The 15,085-nt window shown below is 43.7% G+C and overlaps 1 protein-coding gene and 1 pseudogene across 6 annotated transcripts in view; one reads left to right on the top strand and one right to left on the bottom strand.

Moving 5' to 3' along the window:
• The window catches only part of HFM1 (helicase for meiosis 1), a 306,617-nt gene that overhangs the window by 278,693 nt on the left and 12,839 nt on the right, over nt 1-15,085 (bottom strand). The gene's annotated exons all lie outside the window — the stretch shown is intronic.
• Nucleotides 9,029-12,296, top strand: LOC147025012 (uncharacterized; annotated as a pseudogene).

Raw genomic sequence — 15,085 nt, 5'->3', positions numbered from 1 at the left:
CCCGACTAAACGGGTGGAATGAGCGGGAACGTACAGGGAATTTGGTGGCAACGTTGCGGGGACCAGCCGCAGACGTGTTAAACGTGATCGCGGAGGGGATGTTGACCAGCTCCCACATTTGCGAGGCGTTGAGCCGTCGGTTTGGGTTCGCGGCAAACTGTGATCTGGTGCGGGCTCAGCTCCAGCACCGCAGATTAAAGCCGGGTGAGACAGTGCAGGAGCTGGCACAGGACATTTACCAATCAGTCAGGATCGCGTATCGGGACCTTACAGTGGAGGCGTGGGACAGACTGGCACTAGAGAATTTTTTAGCTGCTCTTCCTGACCCACCCACCGTTCACCGAGCGGCCGAGTGCGCGGCCAGGCTGGCCTCGTGGAGTCGGCCGGGTTGGGTGCCCGAGAGGCCATCGGTGACGATCCGACAGGCTGAGATTCAGGATCAAGGAGAGGGGCTGGGAGAAATTGGCATTACCCAAATGTTTCAGGAAATTTGCCAGAAACTGTCAAGTTTGATAAGGGGTAATTCGGTAGTTGGTGCGCCAAAGCGGCGGAGTCCAGCCCAGCCAATAGAGCAATTCGATTATGGCCGAGGGGGTCCGGAACCGGAAGAGACATTTCATCGATACTTACGGGGGCCTTTTATGGGGAGTTGTTTCCGGTGCGGGCGAAGAGGACACATGCAACGATATTGCCGGTACCCGGCGATGGAGGGACTCTCCAATAGACTTTTAGACTCGGAGAAGGTGAATCCTCCTGCTGAACCGCCAGGTCTATCCGAGATGCCCTTTCATAGGTCAGGTCCGGAGATCACTGTCGGGGGTCGGGGAGACTAGATTGGGCTGAGCATATACGGCCATGCTCGGCTGCTGAGATTGTGGCGAAGTGCCCTCCTTTGGTGGAAAAAAATGAATTGTGGGAAAATTGGCATGGGTTTGTAAGTTCTGCTGGGTTTTAGAGTGACAATCGGGACAGTGGGTAATTGGTAACAAAGCGGGCACAAGTGGCTGTCCAATGGCTGGTGCGTGGATCGGGTGAGAAGTGCTGTGTGAGTTGCTTCAAGTTAAGAAGTGAAATGTATGGTGCACACATTGATTTTTATTGGACATGGTGTGGTAACAGGGAAGGTCATGGTCGGTGAAGTGTTAGAAATGCAGGTGTCACATGTAAGGCCGATGGGGTGGGGGAGTCATGTGGGTTTTGTGGGTGGGGATGATGTGCTTGTCCACAGGGATTGCTGAAGCTCACGGTGAGCGGGAATTGCGACCCCCTTCAAGGAGATTCACCCCTGGTGGCTAATGGTGACAGTGTCTGGAGCCAACTGGGAGAGGGTCTGGTTGGGCGACCAAGGCGGGTAGGACCTTGGCGACCCAGGAAGGCCAGAGGAGCCAGTGAGACCCCTTCCAGTGTGTTATACGGGATTAGAGCTGATGGCTACCAGGGGGGAGGGAATCAAAGGGAGCGGGGCGGAGAAACGTCCGGGTTGGACTAAAGCTTACCTGTGGGCATGGTTGCACCTGAGATGCCCCCATCATCTTGTGGTAACCCACCCCACGGCCACGACGGGATTCAGCCTGCATGATTAAAATGGGGACCATGACCTAGAAATGTGATGATTACCATGGTGTGAGTGTTGTGAAGATGTGTGAGTCCCACTCGATCCCGCACAACTTGACATGTGCAGCAAGGGCATGATGTCCGCATAATTTTGGGGTCAAACAAATTTGAAAATTGGCTCCCCAGGTAACGCTGGGTCTATTAGCATCCACTGGGGGAGGCGGTCAAGTGTAAATATCCTGTGAATAGCGTCGTTAAGGCTTAGAGTAGGAATGTAAAGTATAAGTGTTGTGTTTTTGTGGAACCTTTTGTTTCCCCTCCCCAGATCACTGGAAGAGTGCTGGGCAAGAGCGATGATCCAGAGGATGGAGTGCAACTTCGCTCAGTGCTCTCATGTGATAAAATTAAAAAAAAAAAACAAAAAAAAAAACGAATGATTGTTTAGGCGAGGATAAGGCCATAAGGGGGTAGGTAGTACATTAAGCAGGATAGGTAAGTTAGCTGCGACTCGCTGCCCATTGCCCCTCCTACTTTATTTCGTTAGGTTAATTAGGTGTGAGTCAGTAAGTGTTAAGGCTGGTACGGTAGCGCCTGTGATATACCTTGCAGGAGCTGCGGTACCAGAGGAGGGGGCAGTGTTACGTTTGAGGGGGGGGTATGCATTCAAAGGGTAATTAGGATGTTTAATTAGGTATGCCATGCTGTTCGAGTTTACCAGGATCTCGATGTAATAAGTAGCAATTCAGTGGTGATAAGTTGTCCAGTAAATGTTCATTTCTTCAAGGGGGAAATGATAATTGTCACGTAATTAGATAGGGACACGGGATAGGGTAAGTGTGTCTGCGTAAACCCCTTTTGGTATTCTCTGGAGACTGGCCGTGACGTCACAGGACAGTGCAGCGGATGGCTCCGCCCCGTGATCACGATTGGCAGAAGGCGACGGCGGTGGGCCAATAAACGGCTCGATTGGAAGTGACGAGGACAGGAGGATAAAAAGGTTCTGTTCGGGGTCGAAAAGAAAGAGGAAGAAGATTACAACCAAAAGATCGTGTTTTTTTGGTGGGGAGGCTGTTGCGCGGGGAGCATCCTTGTTGTTGTGCTGATTCGATCGTGTTCTTGATCGTGTCTTGGAGCCTTGCTGAGCCTCGTGCCTCACCTTGGTTGGCTCTGGGGTTCTGCTGACGCGGAGTACGGGGTCGAACGGCGGGCGGACCTGCCTAACTCTCCTGCTCGCAACTTGGCGCCAGAACTGGTTCCCTGGCGGCTGTGAGCGGACTTGGGCCAAGACCAGGAGGTCGACAGCACCACGGTTTCTCCTGCCCCCCTGACGAGAGCAAGGCCAGCTCATCCGACGCCGATCCAGGGACAGTTGCGTCCACACCACGGTCCAGCCTGACCACCAGAAATAGCTACGGTGTGTGTGTGTGTGTGTGCGTGCGTGCGTGCGTGCGTGCGTGCGTGCGTGCGTGCTTGGCGCCTTTGAGGGATTGAGATCTGTATATTCATTGGAATTGTCTGTGTTTTTCCCCACGCCCGATCCCACACCATCCCGTCGAATCGCCCCGGATCCCTCTTCTTGCCGAGTCTTGTTATTTCTGGTTAGTAGTAAAAACGAATAAACATCATCAACTCAGTGAAAAGTGACTCGTGCCACCTTCCTCGTCCCGTTTGCGGTAGAGCGATTAGAACCGCCATGTTTGGGTTATAAATAAATAAACTGCCTCCATCGTTTCGGCTCATTCTTCGTTGGCGGGACTGTTCAAGTCCCGTGGACGTCACAATATACATTACCAATCAAAAGTTTTAGAACACTGCCATTTTTCAGTTTTTACTGAAATTTAAGCAGTTCAAATCCAGTGAATACCCTGAAATGGTACAAAGCAATGCAGTAAACTGCCAGAGGTTAAAAAACAATGTACAAAGCGAAGCAGTAAACTGCCAGAGGTTAAAAAAAAAAAAAGTTTAGGTCACCAAAAACTGAAAAACAATGTAAATTTCAAGGAACAAGTAATGGGTTAGCAACTGCAGCTGTTCTGCAGCAATGGAAGTAAATTCGGCCTTGAAAGTTGATGCAAACAATTCCTACAGGTGTCCCAACTTTTGTTGATTAGTTACAAACCCTCTGTCTGCATAAAAGCAGTGTTAGAACAGACTGTGTTGCTGCACTCTCTGAAGCATTATTTTGACAATATTGCACTGCAGGAAGTAGTATATTGCTGTCATAATGGCAAGAAAAAGACAATTAACAAAGGAAGACAAACAGACCATTATAACCCTGAAAAGTGCAGGTCTTTCCTTTGAAGAAATTGCAAAGAAGCCAAGGTGTCAGTGAGTACACATTCCTACACCATCAAAAGGCACTTGGAAACTGGAGGAAACCGACAGGAAGAGGTCTGGCAGACCCAAAGCCACAACACAATCAGAAGACAAGTTTCTGAGGGTCAACAGCTTGCGTGATGGGCACCTCGCAGGACAGCAGCTTCAAGCACAGCTTAACACTGGTCGAAGTAAGGAAGTCTCAGTTTTAACTGTGAAGAGAAGACTTCGAGCTGCAGGTTTGACAGGTCAAGTGGCAGTAAGAAAGCCATTGCTGAGATGGCAAAATAAGAAAAAGAGGCTTGCCTGGGCCATGAAGCACCACCAGTGGACGACTGAAAACTGGAACAAGGTCTCATGAATCGATGAATCAAAATTTGAAATATTCGGTTTATCACGCAGGGTTTTTGTACGCCACTGAGTGAGCAAAAGGATGGTTCCTCAGTGTGACACCAACTGTCAAACATGGAGGAGGAAGCATGATGATCTGGGGCTCCCTTTGCTGGATCCAGAGTCAGCAACTTGCACAGAGTGACTGGCACGCTGAACCAAAAGGGCTACCACAACATTTTACAATGCATTGCAATACCCTCTGGTCTATGTGGAGTTGGTCAGGGGTTCATCCTACAGCAAGATAACGACCCAAAGCATACCTCCAGGCTATGTCAGAACTACCTCAGAAGAAAAAAAAACAAGACGGTAGGCTTCAAATCATGGAATGGCCAGCATAGTCTCCAGACTTAAACCCAATTGAGCTGGTTTGGGATGAACTGGACAGAAGGGTGAAAGCAAAGCAACCTCCAAGTGCAACACATCTGTGGGAACTTCTACAACAGTATTGGGAAGAACTTTCCGAACACTATTTAATTTGATTTCCATTGTAGAAAGAATGCCACGAGTATGTTCGGCTGTTTTATCTGCAAAAGGTAGATAATTTTACGAGTCAAAATTTTAGATTAAATTTTGTTCGACAAAACGATTCCATTATTTCTTTTTTATCTGCAATTGTTTATTTGTTCTTTGCTTTAATATCAGAGTACATTGAAACATTATACTGCTTAAATTTCAGTAAAAACTGGAAAAATGGGGGTGTTGTAAAACTTTAGACCGGTCATGTACACAATACACAAACATACCTGGTGTTGGCTTAATGGTTAGGGTGGCGGGCCTTGGATCCTAGGGTCCCGAGTTCAAATCTCGCTCAGCGGTTGAATTAATACCAGGTGGGGTTAACTCGGCCTGTCATCCTTCCGAGGTCGGCAAAACGAGTGCCAGCTTGCTGGTATCCTGTGTCGGAGTGGCGACCCGTCCAGGTTGCACCCAATAGCCAGACGGCTTCAGCAGCACAAACGCTCTGCACAGAGTATGGTCCCAAGGGATGGGTGGATTCAGCTCATGTGCATCTTGTTCACTCCGTGCGTCCTTCTCCCCCTCTCCTCAATCTCACTCTCACTTCTACTATGCTGTTGGTGTTTCCCCCTTTCCATTTTGTTCCCTTCCATTTTTCTCAAGCTTTTTCACAAGCCTCAGTTCATGTGTCCAAAATAAAAGGAAACAATGGGGCAGGCAGGGACTTGAGCAGGCAAACACCTTTGTGGTTTCTCAAACCATCCATGTTGGCAACCAAGCAGAGACAGAGAGACAGAGAGACAGAGAGACAGAGAGACAGAGAGACAGAGAGACAGAGAGACAGAGAGACAGAGAGAGAGAGACAGAGAGATGATATGTGATCTCGAACCATTCTGTTCTGTTTTCGGTCCTGTCTCATGATGCGCATGCGTGGACATGGCTTTTTCATCCTTCGGACCCACTTTCCAGCGTGCGTCCTGCAATTTGAAAGTGGCCGCTCAACTGCCAATGGGTGGCTCGTCATTTTGAGCCATTTTGCCCCTCTCCAGGGCTGCACAATTCCCTCCTCCGTCCAAGCTCACAGTCCATGACCAAACAGCCCGTGATGTCTCCATGTAAAAGTACGAAGCACTTTCCATGTGCCTTTGTGCCCACAAATCATCCACCTGGACTCCTTACCATATACTTCTCTAAAATTACAATCACCACCTTCTCTGGTGCACACATTACATACTATTTTTCTCTGACACATCCTGAATACAGGTGCAACTCTAACCGACTCGAGCACACCAACCAAGCTATTCTTTGTACACTCCAACTAAGGATTTCTGACCACCACCTCCCCACCCACACCGCCTTTTCCACACAATAATAACCTCGTATGTTTATTTGGCCCCAAAACTTCATCTTATTTTACCAACTCTTTTTGGACTCCAATTAAACAAATGATGTGAGCATACGGGACACCCGGCTTAACGTCCACTTAAGGGTAGGAGCAACCTGTGATGCACGTGTCATAAAGTTTATAGTCAGGTCAGGAATCAAACCCAGATGGGACAGCTTAAAAGGTAAGTGTGCTACCTCTGTACAATCAACACACATGCACACACGCACACCACACACACCTTACTTGGGGTCCATGATTAGATATCGAGACACAAGCCAAATTTGTGTTTCCAAGACTACTGTGAGAATCTCATTCTGAATCCTCATTGAACAACCCTTATAACTCAAAGTCAATCCTCCATATTGAAATCTCTGCTTCGTTGCTTGAAGGTAGTTTATGATATGACAACCAATCCTCCCCAAACAATCCTCACAGTATTTCCACAACAGAATGTAGGACACAAATTCACCATTTTAACTCCTGTTTTAACAAATGCAAATACAATGAGGCAGTGCGTGTGGCGTTTTCCTTTATTTGCTTGTACTCCAAGATGGTGGATCGCAAATGCGGTGACATCTACATGCACACCTATTGAAGGGAGTTGTTGTGAAACATCAAAACAACACATCGTTTGTTATTTCGATACACGTCGTTCATAAGGACAATTCTCAATTACCTTCTCGGAAAGAATCTGGGCGTCACTTGCTTTTTAGTTCCAGGTGAGCTTTTTGGATGGCGCGTCGTCCGTCCGTCCGTCAGTCAGTCCACAAATACTTTCAACGTCTTCTCTGAAACTACACACATGATTTCAATGAAACTTTACCACAACATTCATCACCTATAATGTCAATCATGTTTATCATGGTGATGGCATGGGGAGTTGTGATTGGCCGAAAAAAGTCATGGTGTGGATAGATGTGTGTCCTCCTCGTCATGCAATGAATCTGGGGTGTGTTCAGTTACCAAGTTTCTTGTGCAGCACGCTGGGGAGGATGTTGTATGCGGTTGATCTGGCTATTGTGGTGGACAGTGGGCGGGAGATGCAGGAAGTACTGTGGCAGTGCAAGAAGGCATTTGGGAAGCATGGGCTGAAGATGAGTATGGAGAAGACAAAGATGATGTGGGTCAGGCAGGAGAGAAATTAAATTAATATCAGGTTGAATGAGAAGATCACGCAGGGAAATCGGGTTTGAGTGTCTGGGCAGAGCAGTGACCGGGGATGGTAAGTCTGAAGTAGAGATGCAGAGGAGGGTTCAAGTGGGTGCGAACACATGGAAGGGGGTCGAGGGAGTAATGTTTGACAGAAAGAGATCAAGAAAATTGAAAGTGAAGGTTCTAATGTCATGTGTAACGCCAGCCTACCTTTACAGCCTGGAGGCAGTGGCACTGACAGAGAGAGCAAACAACAGAAGCTGCAGGTTTGTGAGAACTGGGTCAGGAGGATTGTGAGAGTGAAGAGGGTGGATAGAAGTAGGATGGATGAACTGAGGGAGGGGATTGGTGTGCAGATGAGCTTGACGGGGAGATTGGTGAAATGCCGGCTGAGATGGGCTGGACATTTGGTGCGGATGGGGAAAGAGAGAGAATGGCAAAGAGAGTGTCGGAGTGGTAGGTTGAGGGAGAAAAGGAGGGAAAGAGGCACACCGCAGTTGAGATGGGAGGATTGTGAGGAGGGATATCCATAAGGTAGGGGTGGTTGGAGTGGAGAGAGTTGACTGAAGACAGAGGACGTTGGAGGAGTATCATGGTCAAGGACAGAAGCTTGGTGCCATCGGGCATCAACCCCAATAAAAGGGAAGATAAGTTTTTATTCAGCTAAAGTGTTATTATATAACTCGCATGCATTGATGCGTTGACATGGGGGAAAACGAGCACAGCAGAAGCCGTGTACAATAAGGGAAACATAGGGGAAATACCCCAGGGCACTCACCTGGTAGTGGCTGGATAAGATAACCAGGCAACCATTGGTTGGCTTGGATGACCTACAAAATATATAACGGAGAAAAAGTAAATACCTATGGATTTGTTTTTTTAATGTCATGAACAAACTTTGGGACATCACGAGTGATGAACGCTGTGGCAAAGTTTCATTGAAATTGTCTGTGTAGTTTCATTAAAGAAGTTGAAAGTATTTGCGGACGGACGGATGGAAAGCTATCCCGTGGCGGTCCAGGTGAGCTAAAATACCCGGGGAGCCAAGACCCCATTTTTGACAGAACCGGACAGCGCTCCCCGTAAAGCGATGGCCCCATTTTTTCATTAGTATGGACCTTCTGGAACACCTTCAGGTTGGCCACCCCTCTGGCAATTCCACACAGGGCCGTACACAGGGGTCTTTTCAAAATGGCCGCCGGCGTAAATGCCGTAAATGATAAAATCATATTTCAGGCACAATTAAATTTCGAGAACAGCTGGAACCATGATTTTTGTGTCGAAACCCATGTTTGGGACCATGACGAATTTAGTGGTACCATTAAAGTTGAATTCGTTTCTTTTTTGGCTGCTTAAAATTCAAAATGGCCGCCATCATAAGTTGCGAAATCCCATTTTTGACCTGGTAACTTCATTACTCGGAGAGACAGGCAAGATCTTGGTATAAAACTTCATAGGATGGTAGACAAGTTAATACTAAGCTGTTCGGGGTATTGATCCCATCTGGCTGCATGCCCTTTCCAAAATGACTGCCATTACAAAATGGCCACCGGCTTTATGACAAAATCATGTTTTCAACCATAACTCGATGTCCAGAACAGCAAAAATCATGATATTGGTGTCTCCACCATGTTTTGGGGTGTGAGGAATCCAATTGCATAATCAGAATGCATCTATCTTAGTTTGTTTGCCTACATTTCAAAATGGCCACCAGCATAAATTGTGAAATCACATTTTTTACCATCATTTCATACTTGAACCGCTTCCCGTAAAGCAATAGTCCCACTTTTTTCATTAGTATGGACCTTCTGGAATTTTTTTAGGTTGGCCACCCCTGTATAATCAACATCTGCATAACATGGTGAGGATGGACGTCCATTGCAACTACGATACGCTATACATGTACTGAATTTCAGTCGTTCATGATTTCAGCTGTTTTTGAAAGACCTACGTGAGCAGTATAAATGCTTTACTTACGATTTATTTAACTTACGTTATTTAAGTAAAAGATCCATCCTATATTTTACATATGTCCAAATGTATAAGATACTAAATTTGATTTTTCTCGTGTACTTTCAGATGAACCATGGCAGATGAAGCTGAACAACCAAGTACAAGTTTTGTTGATGTGGAATTGTGTGCTCCAGTTGCCAAGAAAGCCAAGCAAGCTGCCATTACAATAGACTATAATTGTTGTGTGATATGTCGAAAGTCCAATGCAGTACTTCACAACATCCATTAACCTTCAGTTATTCAGCTTAGATTAGCAACAGAGGCACGTCAGGATGATGTATCTCACAGGCTTGGCATGGACCTCCACAAGGAAACATTTTTGGATGATCACAACCCAAAGTGACATCCCAGCTGCAGAAACAAGTATTTACTAAAATCCACATGTGAACGCATTCAGAATAAAAGAGCATCATCTCACCACACTGTGGACACACATGATAATGTCCTTCATTCTGACAAATATGGTCAACCAGAAGCACACATGCGACGTTCAATGGTTGGCGGCTATAACAGCAAGGAACAATGCGTGATATGTGGCAAGGTTTATTGCAAAGATGGTAAGAAGCCACGTTCCAAAATACAAACAAAGAACAGGGAACAGTCTGTGTTTGCAAAAGCTAAAGAACTGGATGATAAAACTGTGTTGCGATGAATAGAGGCTTTTGATGACAAACCGAATGATATGATAGCATATGATGTCTGCTATCATAAGCCTTGCATGAACCGATATATGAACTTGACAAATCTCCCAGACTCGTCTAATGTCCCGGAAGACTTATATGGCATATCTCTGATAAGTTTCGGTGAAAATGATAGACAAACCACTGTTCAACGAGTCCTCAGTAATTCTGTTAAAAACCATGAGGGATAAATATCGGGTTCTTCTCCGGGACAATGGTGTCTCTAACTGGGAAAGCTACAGATCTTCACAGTTGACGAAACATCTCCAGATGCATTACGGTGAGAAAATTTCCTTCCCACCAAGAGAGGGAGGTTCAAACTTTGTATGCTCATCCCAACTGGCAATTGGTGATGTGTTAGTGAAGGTTTAGGAACTTCAAGAATCTCCTCAGCAAGTAGATGAACACATGGTCATGAAGACTGCTCGCATGCTTCGCAGTGCCATAAAATCACTCAAGTCATCTACAGCAATCACTAGAGGATTTATTGAATATATGCACCGAAGCCGCAAGGAAGCTCATCCCTGATATACTTCTCAGATTCACATGTCAGCTTCTGTCCGATACGAAACGAGACGGCAACAGTGACTTGAATTTGATGCTAGGAAATGATGTTGACAGGGCACAGCAGCTTATGTACAGCATCAGCAATTTAAAAACGCCCCTCAGTGTTGACATGTCTTTTGATATCTACAACCGCACACGCAGCAAGACTCAGATGTCTTTGATGAATCACTTGGATCAGTCAATCAGCTATGATACATTTCATCGTATCCTCACATCGATATACGATGTTATCAACACCATTCAGGAGAAAGGCATCTACATTCCACCAAATATGAGGTGTGATGCATTCACTCTCTTTACGTTGGACATCGACTGGCATGAAAAAACATGAGATGGAACAACATACCATGCTACAAGTGCAATCATGGTACAGCCACCAAATGAAGATGCTTTAATAGTACATCAAGATTATCAACAGCTTATAGAGATTGGACGTCCTAATGAACAAAGTGATCCAGATAAAGAAAGACCTATCTCCAGGAGCAGAACTATTGCAGAGGCACCCACTGAAGAAATGCAATCATGTCACCTCACTGCTGCTGAACGAAAAAAGTCAAGACCACTCTCTGGTATGTATCAGCTTCACTCTCTACAGATGGCACAAAAGTTGGTGAACAATTACTGTTCCTTTCATCACTTGGTCGGATGTCACCTACAAGAATACTTACTGCAGAGTTTGATGACCCCTTACCAGGATACAGTGCATTCTGTGCTCAGTTGGCACAAGAAACTAAAGGCAATGAGATTGGGTACCTACCACTCCAACCATCTTCTCCAACAATCCTGGAGTTGTTAAAACGGCCATGAGGAACATGGTTCAGCTTGCTGGAGCCGTTGGCATGGGTCATACTGTCATCACTGCTGATCAAGCCATATACGAGATTGCCTATGCTATACGCCAACAACACCCAGATGAATTCTCTGATGCGATTCTGATGCTGGGTGGCTTTCATCTAATCCACAACTATATGAAAGCTGTCACAAAGATTATGCGCAGAAGTGGAGCTGAAGATGTTCTCGTTGCAGAAGTACTACTGGAAGGTACGGCGAACAAAGCATTTGGAGACAAGGGTGACTACTACCAAACTCTGAGCGTTGCAGATATTGTATGAGGTGATGCAAAGTTTGCAATGGGAAGCATTTGAAAAATGGTGCATAGAAGAGGGCCATGATACACAGCCTCTGAAAAGCTTGTCTGATGTGGTACAGAGCATTTGTGAGCTCAACAAAAATGTGGTCATCTCAGCTGTCCTGTGTGAGGCTAAAGTCCATCTTGAACAAACACAAACTCTGCTGGATGAGTTCACAAGCACCATGTACAAGTCAGCCACTTATATTCTATGGCACACCTTCCTCGAAACGATGAAAATACTCATCTGCTTCATCCATGCACAGCGCCATGGAAACTGGCTAGATTACTTGGAGTAGGCAGGTAAAATGTTGCCCTACCTAGTTGCAGCTGGGCATCACAAGTATGGTATATACTTGAGTCTTCATCTGCAGGAGATGAAAGATCTGCAGCGGACCGCTCCTGAAGTATACAGAGTTTCTTCGAGGTCATTTCACTGTTCACCGTTCAGATGACAGACATAATATGGTGTGTCTCCAGATATGGTCTTGGAGCAAACGTACAACGCAGAAGTGAAACAAAAGCAGGGCCTAAGTGGAATCACATTGCAACCTAAAGCTCAGATGAAATGGCTGTACACTAAACCAATTGTAGCTGCAGTTGCTGGAAAGTTCAGGACGATGATATTTGTTAACGACCCAGGATCTGCTGGTGTTCATCATGAAGCCGGAACATCACATATCACTCGAGATACCGCTGCAGTTCAAAAGTGTCTCGAAGAGATTGCAACAAAGATGGCGAACCCATTTATGAACCCACCTTTTGAACTAATATCCATCTCTACTGGTATCCATGCATCACAAGAAACACAGAAAGACCTAACATGTGTGAAGGAGATTGGTAAGAGGGCTCTCCAGGAATGTTTAGAACGGGAAGGTGACAACATTTCCATCAAACTTAGCACCTTCGATACTTTTCAGTCCAAGAAGAAACCATCTGAGATATCAAGTTCATCAGCTCCTGAAATAAATCTTCTTCAGCGAGTATCCCAAGTTATAGTTGGTGGTGGAGAGATTGACTTACAAGAGCTTGTTGGACAACACGAGTGTACAAACATACCACCTTCACTCTTTAACAGCAATGGAAGTCTTCGTCATGGAAATAAGTCCTCTCTGGTCAAAGTACTCATGGGGCTAAGCGCATGTATGTGGTTACCACTCTGTTTCAAAAATGTCAAAAAATGAAGTTTGTTCCATTGCCTTCTTACTACATTTTCCTGATAGTGTAAGTCTAACTGAGTTCAGAACAAAAAACCATATAGCTTAATTACATATATATATATATATATATATATATATATATATATATATATATATATATATACATATATATATATATATATATATATACCGAAATATGATACTTTGAAGAAGGGGTACCTCTTCTGATGGTTTTGTGAGTTTTCAATGAAATTACCTAATTTTTCTTTTTTGACAAAATAAATGAAGGTCATCGTACGTAACTTATTCTCGCAACAAATCTAATATAATCAAAATACCAATTTCTGGGATTATTAAGAAATAATACATTCCTATTTTTTTATTACTGCTCTATTCAGTGACTGTCAGATGCTGAAAAGCACTAAAAGAGAGATTTATCGAACAGATTCTTGGACGTAAATTTTCAATCAATTCTGGGAGTAACAAAAAGCTACCTAAATTCTCCAAAACTGTTTTAACTGCCTTCTAAATTAATTTAAAAAATTTAAATACCTGGAAAAATATTTAATTTTTTTTTAAAGAAAATTAATTTTTATCAAATTCAAAAAAGTGTGACGTGCAGTTGGACAAAAATGCAAAATTACTCTAAACCAAAGCCATGCATGTTTTCAATATTTTTTATACTATTATATCTATATCACTGTACCCCATTTGGAAATAAATTTTAGTGAAAATAATCTGATGCACAGAAGAATAAAAGCATTTTTTTAAATATACCATCAGAGATGGGGAATCCCCCACCATTGAAAAATAATTGAAATCAGATAAGCGGTTTTCCATTTATTACAAAAAACATTTTTTCCAAGATGGCCGCCCCAGTCAGCGATCTTGGATCCGGCCACGCCCAAAATCAATAGCGTTCTTCCTTTTCAGGTGGTACATGAGTGACTCAAATTTCAAATCGATATGGCGAACAGTTTATGAGTTATCGCACTCACAGCTATAAATGTTGACGCCCGGACGGACAGACAGAAAGCCAGACGACCTGGGTGACAACAATATCCCCCTTCCGCCATGCGGCAGGGGATAAAAAACGTGACGTGCAGTCAGACATTTGGGTTGGAAAGTTTGGTCAAGCCACTGTAATTAAGTATCCACCCGGATAATCTCATTTTTTTTTACATTGATTATTGGTAATAAGTTAAGACACGTAAATATGAGTTATTGATAAACTAGTCATTTTGTTAGGGGATTTCATAGCCCCAGGCTCTAAAAGGGCAATAAAACAAGGAAAAATAAAAATATGCCAGAATGTGCATATATCATGCGAATCCACCACTGACCAACACAAATGCTGATTTTCTCAGACGGTGGGTGACAACCTTTTGATTAGATGAGAAATTTAAAAAAAAATGTTTTATACGTGTATTTTTGCATGGTCCAATATATGTCATATTTTAAGGTGAAACAAGAAAAAAGGCCAATACTGGGCATGTATATTCAATAAAAATCCTGTAGATTCAGTATAGTAATATATATATATATATATATATATATATATATATATATATATATATATATATATATATATATATATATATATATATATATATATATATATATATATATATATGAACTAGAGTAAGAACATGCAGTAAGAACGAGAGGGGGAGCACTCGGGAGAGTGCAAAACCTCCGCCCCCAATACTGCTGGGTCACTCAAGTGAACCTTATATCTTATTCATTAAATATGATGTCAACAGTGCTGACAGTTATAGTTCTTTTCTCCAACATTTTTTTTTTGGGGGGGGGGGGGTTTGGAAATCACTTAAAACATGTGGAAATGCAAAAAAAAATCAAAACTTTGTTGAAAAAAGTTGAAAATTTTTTTTTCTCAAACATTTTTTTTGGGGGGCGGGGGAGGTGGGAAATCACTTAAAACATAGAATGCAAAAAAAAATTTCTCCAACAATTTTTTTTGGGGGGGTTATAATTTTTTGGGGGGGTTGGAAATCACAAAACATGTAGAAATGCAAAAAAAAAAAACATTTTTCTAAATTTTTTTGGGGGGGGTTGGAAATCACTTAAAACATGTAAATGCAAAAAAAAATTCTCTATTTTTTTGGGGGGGGGTAACAATTTTTTTGGGGGGGGTTGGAAATCACTTAAAACATGTAGAAATGCAAAAAAAAAAATTCTCTAAATTTTTTTTGGGGGGGTAACAATTTTTTTGGGGGGGGGGGTTGGAAATCACTTAAAACATGTAGAAATGCAAAAA

This window comes from Eptatretus burgeri, chromosome 6, assembly GCF_056783735.1.
Source record: "Eptatretus burgeri isolate ZD-2024b chromosome 6, Ebu_testis_v1, whole genome shotgun sequence".
Taxonomy (NCBI): Eukaryota; Metazoa; Chordata; class Myxini; order Myxiniformes; family Myxinidae; genus Eptatretus; species Eptatretus burgeri.
Note: the sequence above shows the minus strand (reverse complement) of the source record. Positions and strands in the feature narration are given on the sequence as shown.